Source organism: Lolium rigidum, chromosome 7, assembly GCF_022539505.1.
Source record: "Lolium rigidum isolate FL_2022 chromosome 7, APGP_CSIRO_Lrig_0.1, whole genome shotgun sequence".
In the NCBI taxonomy this organism is placed as follows: Eukaryota; Viridiplantae; Streptophyta; class Magnoliopsida; order Poales; family Poaceae; genus Lolium; species Lolium rigidum.
This window is the reverse complement of record NC_061514.1, coordinates 70,987,825-70,996,158: the sequence shown is the minus strand read 5'-3', so window position 1 is coordinate 70,996,158 and position 8,334 is coordinate 70,987,825. Positions and strand designations below refer to the sequence as shown.

Here is an 8,334-nt window from a genome sequence, read left to right as displayed (position 1 = left end):
GGGCGTGCCAGGGGGTAGGGCCGCGCCGCCCTATGGGGTGGCCCCCCTGCTGGCCGTCTCCGACACTTCTTCGATGTTCTGGAATACTCCGTGAAAAATAGGGCCGCGGGCTTTTGTTTCGTCCAATTCCGAGAATATTTCCTGTGTAGGATTTCTGAAACCAAAAACAGCAGAAAACAGGAACTGGCGCTTCGGCATCTTGTTAATAGGTTAGTACCGGAAAATGCATAAAAATGATATAAAGTGTATATAAAACATGTGAGTATTGTCATAAAACTAGCATGGAACATAATAAATTATAGATACGTTGGAGACGTATCAATACACTTGCTCATGTTCGACTTAGACCTCATGAGAGGCAAGTTATAACTTTGATTCACCTTGTTTAACTTCTTCTAGATTGTGATATCATTTGTGATCCTCTTAGAAGCATTGCCATGATCTCTACATTTCAAAAAATAGAAAACGAGAAAACATATTTTAATGACTACTTGGGTGTTGTAGTAATTGTCTTAAGAGTTGAAACTTAGAGATACTCAACCCCATAGAAATTAATGATTGACTTGAAGAAACTTTTGAAGCGAGTTGTCAGATGAAACCATGTTTAGCAGCAATTGAGATTCATGAAAAAAAACCATTTTATTTAAATCAAAGTGAGATATTGCTTTATGTATTTCTTGCACTACTGCCATATACCATGGATACGCCGTTGACAACTCCAATGTCTTGTAAACGATCTACCAAGAGAGAAATCTTATATTTTGGCTATGGCTTGATTAAACATTTGTAACAACAATGCTATTCAGGTAAAATTTCAACTCCTCCATGGGAAGCGTTGCAAACGAATTTGAGGCACTCCTTTGACCGCTATGAGAAATAACTGAACCCCAAAAGGTCTCAAACAAAGAGCCTATTTTGGTCAAGAGTGTTCCTTCTTAGTCTATTTAGTCAAAAAAATTAACTTTGCATCTCTTAGCATGATCTTGTTATAAAATAATTGATAGAAAGAAGTGTTAGACTACCATGAGTTGATAAGTGGGTGTCCAAACGAGACACTTCAGTGTTATGCTTATTTTTACATGTCTTGAACTCTTATTTGTTTTAAGTTCTTAATGTTAAAAATAAGATCTATAAAAATGCAATAGGAGGATCACAGGTTTTCTTGCAAGATAGATTGGACTTTCAGTTTTACATGGACACATAAGTCTTGATGAATCTCTATACATATAACTGAGCTTATGATGCCTTGTATAAATATGTATTATCTTATTCTCAGCTTGCAAGAAAAATAAGGATATGTGGCATCAATCTTCATTGGTAAGCTAGATGAAAGCATGAATATATAAACCATCTTGTTCGGGACGAGCAAGGGTTTAACTAGGGATTTTGGTGAGTCAAAAAGCGACATGTTTTTCATTACATAAACATATAATTTTTATCTCATTACATGCTCTATCAAGCTATGAATACGTCCTAAATGCATAATCAGAAGTATTGATTTGTTTTCATTAGAGATTTCCACAACTATTAGTTTTACCAGCATTTTATCACTTTTCATTATCTTTGACATCCTAAATGCACGATTACAAACGCTTGGATGGCATGATCTCCATTCGCTTTAGTTCTAATCCTTATTACTTTGTTTACAATTTCTAAACACCAAAAACACTTTTCAACATTCTTGTTTAGAATTATGGATGAATCACATGTACATTTTAGTGAATGTCAAAAGAAGTAATAAAATCATTACCAATCAGCTCCACCGTGGTTCGATACTCTTACTTTTAAAAACTCGGGGCACGGTTGTTATGACGATCTAAGTAGGCCACGATCGAATAGAAATAAAGCCATAATCGATGTTGTCCATTTTGCGATCATTTATCAAATGGAATTATGACATTCTTGACACAAATCATCATAAATTTATTGGGTTTGACCCTACCAAACATTTTATGACGAATTAGTGCAAAATCTTCGTAGATTTATGACCATTTAGAAAAAATCTCTAAGATCACAAATCAATACATTTTTGTAGTGAGCACTTTGCCATGGAAATGAACGAAAATGTCGTTGAGAACTTCTAGAGAGGAGTTGGAAGGAGGATATGTTGTTATATTTGTGGACAGTCATATTCATTGTTGTCACGGTAGCCCTACGCTCAAATTCATGTGTTGTGAATTTTGTTCGTCATTGTTGTCACGGTAGCCCTACGCTCAAATTCAAGTGTTGTGAATTTTTTTCGTCAGTGTTGATGCCAAAGCTAGTTGTTCTTGTGCAACATGTTCTCGGACTGCATCACCACTACTACGGCCCCCTCCACTCGTCTCTCTCTCTCTCTCTCTCTCACTCCTTAAAAAGGACATCGCCCAAACCAGGGTGAGTTAGTACTTTTTTGGGTGTAATCGACACAAACCGGCCAGTAATAAACGAGAATACTTAACAAAGTAGTATTGTTTCGAGCCTTCACCGAAAAAGTTACGAGTTCTCATAATTATACCGATTTTGATATATGAAACAAAAACCAAAGCAGGACCTTACTACTATATCCTAATTCGTTACACCTGTAACGTCGAGGTAGCTTTCGCTTTTATTCATTGGTTGGTGTTGGGTGGTGAAAATAAAATTGTTTGTTAGTTTGGCCCTTGACTCGCTATTACCCTAGAACAAAGCCGGACACAACACAGGAATACCATCCAAAAACTGACGGTACGTGCAGATCTCTAAGTCTCCCGTATGATCGCTGGTTGATCATGACTGTATATTCATATATAGTTACTCCTGTTGCTAGATATAAGACTTTTTGAAAGTTTAAATTATATTAGGACAAGAGGTAGTAGTTTCTTTACCCTATAACTTCCAGGATTTGCGTATCAATCTTCCCCTGTCAATTCAGCTCACTCGTAATGCATGCCTAGTGAATATCGTAGTTTACTAGTAGTATACTGAAGCTTGCTGCCGAGAGAGACTTGAGCTGACATATAAACAAAGCTTGTTACTGGAAAGGCTGCCGCAATAATCTTATACTGCTAATTAAGAAGGGATAATTAAGGACAGTGTGCATCAAAGTTGCTATCAGGCTGGTAACCTGTAACAATTTGATATGCAGGAAAATCAACTGGGTAATGCAAATGAACTGTGTTAGGAGCTCCATTGCACTATATCCTTGGGGTATCTGGAGCTGCGGCGTATTAACAAAATAGATAAACGCAAAGCTACATTTTTGTGAAATAAAATTACCTAATGTTTCCCTAATAATTCAGTTATTTTTTCTTTACTATTATTAAACCAAAATAGGTAAGTGCCTGGTGTCATAGATGGGCCAGACGTGCCTTTTGGGCCTCGGCCTGCCCAATTCGGTATGTCCATTGCAGCTAAGCATCCGACGTGAAAGAAACTCGAGGCCAGAGAAAAGAAAACCGACTGCCAATCCTAATGCGCCGCCATCCAAGCTCCGGCGCCACCGCTGCAATCAGTAACACACGCCGCCGGTCCAGCGGTCCAGCCGTCCAGCTCCATCTCTTCCTGGCGCATCCGCGTACCACACCGCCCTCCCACCTCCCATCACCTTCTGGCCCCTGTAGACTGTCGTTGCCCTTTCCTGACTTTGACTCGAGGAGGATGCGCCAGTCCGAAGGATCTTGATCATCCCAATCTTCTTTTCCAGCAAAAGAAATAACAAAGACAAAAAATGTTGTGGTTATGTTAAAATGCTTGTCTACATATTTTGGGAGGCACTCTTAATATTGCAAACTAGCTATACAGGAATTTAAGAAATTGTCCTAACCCAGTGATTAGAGGGATTATTCACACGGGAGCATGTTCAGGTTAAACATTTGACCTGTTATTAGTTGAAAACAAATTTGCCACTGTTTTTCTTCCTTGATGCAACTCATCATTTGTTGAACTGGAAGTTCCATTGCCTCGGGAGACAAAGAACAACAAATGTTTTCAAAGTATAATTTAGTCCTGGTAGCAGGGCTATAAAACCACCGGATTTGCTTGTGTCTCTCCAAGAAGATGCCAACAACGTGGCAAATTAACACTATAATACATATAGAGTGAATCGTTTGAAAGAAGCAAAATAATACATATAAACCAGAGGTTATTATAGATGATGCATATAAACTCAACCAGGTTGGGCCGAACTAGATTAGATAACATGACCCCATTCTATAGTAGTGGGCCCGCAACGTACCACATACATGTGCGCCACAAGTATGTGAGATACTTGTGGCGCACCAGTATATGGTCACATACATGTGGCCGCACTTGTATGTGGTGCATCGTTTGTAAGTGGGGCAACTTCACCCAACCTAGCCCAGAAATAGTGGATAAGAAAAAAGGGGAAGATATAGCATGTGATGCAAAAAAAATCTCTAATTTTTATTAGTTAGTTGCAAGAGGGTGTGCTATGTCAACATACAACTAGAAATCAATTCGAAGCACGAGTGCATGTCACAACCATGAGATTTTTGCTCCTCAAAATGCTTTTTTGTCCTGTGGCAAGCGCACATGTGTCTAACTATTGGTTTTAGTTTCTAATTTGTGGGTTACGGATACAAAATTTATTTAATTCGCAAAAATAATTGTAAAAGTTCTGCAGTAAATTTGGTGGAGAAAAATATAACGAGATAATAAAAAAAGGGAGAAAAAGAATTTTTCATCCGATTCAAGTAGAGAGATATAATGTCTTTGCTAACAAAACGAATAAGAATTAAAAAAATCTTCTCGTTGCAAATAAAACGAGTACTTGAAGTCATCAACAAGACACGTGGGAAGTGAAATCTGAGTCATACTTCTGATATTAAGTTATAGTTTCGTTATTAAATTACATTTTTACCAAGGTAGAATCTAATCATTTTTCGAATAGTATGCGGCCATTATTTTTAAGAGTGTGGATTTTGTACACCCACGGATGGGTGCGTGAGTAATCTATACCATCAGTGGTACTTTGAACGGTACAGATAGATTCCTCACCCGTGCGTGTCATCCCCATCCGCTGGTCCCGTTCTTTGCTCCTCCGACGCGGTGATTCTGTCACCGAAAAGGAGAGAACACTCATTTCCCCTCTCCCTCAAATTACTGTGACCTCATCCTCAGTCTAGCCGTCATTCTGTTCGCCCCTGCACGCGCCGCCAGCTTGCTACACTGGCACTGTTGCTCCAGCGAGACGGCTAGCCAAGCTGAAGAAGGAGCTGAGAATCCTCCGCGCCTCAGCTGAAGAAGGAGTCGAGGTGGTCAAAGGAGCCGGTGGGCGAGCGCCGCTGCGAGGTGTGCCGGCGGCGCGTGGGTGCGGTAGGCCACGCGAGAGGTGGCACGCGACGCGAGGCGGGTCGGAGCAGTGAGTAGGAGGTGGAGGGCGAGGCGGGTCGGAGCAGTCGGTAGGAGGTGATGAGGTGCGTGCACGCCTATGCCTTCCAGCTCTGGACGATCTTATCGAGCTCTGGACGATCTTATCGGCCGCAACGCTGTAGCGGAAGCTTCTCGAGGTCCTGACGTGCGGCAGCGGTGGCGGCGACGGAGGTGGATTTGGAGGTTCTTGCCGCAGCCGGATGTCATACTGCTCGCCGCAGCCGGGGACGCAGTTGTCGCAGCCAAGGCCGCGGTCCGACCGGCTCGAGGAGCTGCTCAGGGCGGAGCCGTCGGAGAGCGGCGACGACGAGGGCGAGGCTGACGTGGCCGCCAGAAAGGAGGCGACACAGGAGGTGCTGAAGGTTGTCGTCGCCGCCATTCGGGATGGAGACACGGACATTGCCGCCGAGGCGCCGACGCCTCGGGGCGTGTCGAGGCGGCCCTGGTGCGGACTGCAGAGGAAGGCCAAGGACGATGCCATGGCGCGGGAGATGCTCGAGGTCATCCGGCCGCTAGTCGCCATGCTCGATGACACCAGAGGCGGCGAGGAGCTCCTGGCCGTCGCTCTGTACGTGCTTCTGAACTTGGGGATCGGCAATGACACATGATTTTTCTTCTGCCATGTCGCTCTTGTTTGCTCTGTTTCTTGAACGTGTTCGGTTGACTCTGGGAGAGTTGTTGCTTTGGTTTGTGTAGGAACAAGGCGGCGATCGTGCAGGCCGGCGCCGTGCACAATATGCTCCGTAGTCCGGATTACGGAGGGCGCGTCCGGCGCGCTGACGGAGGCGCCCTGGACGCGAACAAGCACATCATCCGGTAAATCAAACGTCAGGACCTTATGGCGCCAGCACCTAATCCAGACCGACCCGTTTGCTGGAGATTCGCGCAACCGGGCCCACACGGACGGGCGGTTGACCCCTACCGCCGGACTGATACGCCTAGGGTTCATAGCAACTAGATTTAGATGTGCGCCTTGGCGCACGACCCTGTGAAACACATTCTAATGTTTATTACATATTAATATGATACAAATAATTGACAATATCATAATATATTGTTTAAGTTTTACTTGGAAGCAATTAAGATAAAAAATCATAAGTCCTGAATCTCATACTCTTAGATATTGGAAGCAATGAATTTTATTCTTATGATGTAAGCTGTATCATTTTTGGTTCTCCGAAATCTGATACTCAATTATTTGTTTCACTACTGGTCTCACTGTTTCAGCGTCAGTTGCTAATAGAAGAAGAGAACCAGAAGGGATAGAGACGGAACAAACAAACATTGTACAATAATCAGTAAAATGGCCAAAATGAAAATATAATAAACAATGATACAACCATTGTTGGTGTGCATAACAATGTATACAACCACTGTTGGTGTGCATAATAATGTATACAGATGTTCAAGGAGCTACATAGATCTGATAGTAGTACACCATATTGATGCACAATTATAGTGAAGCTTCTACTTGGCCCATCCGTTGGATGTTGTATTGTCATCACAATGCAGGAGTCCTATGAGAGATGCGCGGACAAACTCATGAGCATAACAATTTGCACTAACTAATGCCAATGTAACTATACTGGATTTAATATGATTGTAGCAATACATGGATTATGCGCTAGTATTAATGACACTCAATCTTTCAACCATGTAAAATACAGTATACTCTGAAGAACGGCAATGCCAAAATAATAAAGGGGATTGTTCACATATGCATTAAAACCTAGAAGGAAGATAAAACTCTATATTGGTATTCCTATGTCAACAGTTGATTTTGAAAAATGGTATGGACAGTCAAACATCCAAATACTAATCAATCAGAACCATCAAATTGAATGCATGCTGACATGTCTCAGTAATTAAGAACTGAATCCTTTGCTTCGCTGATTTAAAAAAAATCTCAAACAGGTACAAACAGAAAGTATCAGTTAACAATTAAAACCATGTAGAGATAATCTGCTGAGAAGTGACTAACATATCTCTACTCAGCTGGACTACACATCTTGGAAACAAGAGGAGAACAGCATGGTTCTGTAGCTATCACTGCTGATGCCAACCACCGCTTGCTGCTTCTGCGCCCACGAAGCTGCTCCATGTTTCAGCCTCCTCTCTGCTAGGGAATCACATCGCACTTACAGTTGAGAAACTCTAGTCCATGACAGTAAACATGTTAGTCAAGATTGTATACTTATTAATACACTCATACATTGTATCTGTTGATTTGCCTTGTCATTGTTGGGTTCATGGCAGTGAACTGCAAGTTAAAGTTGAATGACCAATTAGGATGTGCATCTGCTGCCAATATAAAACTGGTGTTCTTATTCAATGATAATTGGAAGCTAGAAAACATTAATCCTTGCTCACTACCAATACTATTACTTCATGAAAAGTTTTTTCAACACACTCATATATACTACGTACATAAGGGATATTTCATTTTCATTCTTAACTCGAGTCTCATATTTTAAGCTATCAGTTCCAGAACATTGGTGGTTGCAACAGTAAAATGATTGGAAATTGTTTCTTATCGTCCAAAGAAAATGTCACACACCCTAAAGTAGATGCTAGGATAAACTTCTTATATGGATGATACTGATGTGCCAATACAAAATCTTTGCTATATATTCTAATTACACAGAGACAAATATTAGATCAAACTGAACTCATTTAATGAAATCCATATATCCTACACAAATATGTGAAAGCATTGCATCCAAGGCTTGCAGCTATAGTAGGATTACTACCTTTTCCAAGTAGAGAAAACAATCGGAAGTAAAATGATAGATGCAAACTTTGATTAAATGAAGATCAAACATAATAAGTTTGTTCATGGCATAATTTTCTGATGCCACAAGGATGATTTCTTTATGAATGTAATTAGGGAAACTGACAATCAATTATAGAAAGATCAATAGAATTTTAAAATCATGGGATGTCTTATCTTATCAGAGAAACAAAAAAAAATTACGACAGAAC

General features: G+C 41.1%; 1 long non-coding RNA gene across 1 annotated transcript; it reads right to left on the bottom strand.

Annotated features, from left to right (window-relative positions):
• Positions 1 to 7,214: 7,214 nt before the first annotated feature.
• On the bottom strand, positions 7,215 to 7,666 carry LOC124678448. The gene is made up of 2 exons (XR_006994472.1): positions 7,565 to 7,666; positions 7,215 to 7,468 (listed from the first exon to the last, which is right to left on the bottom strand). It is a non-coding gene; the product is annotated as an uncharacterized LOC124678448 (long non-coding RNA).
• Positions 7,667 to 8,334: the final 668 nt, after the last annotated feature.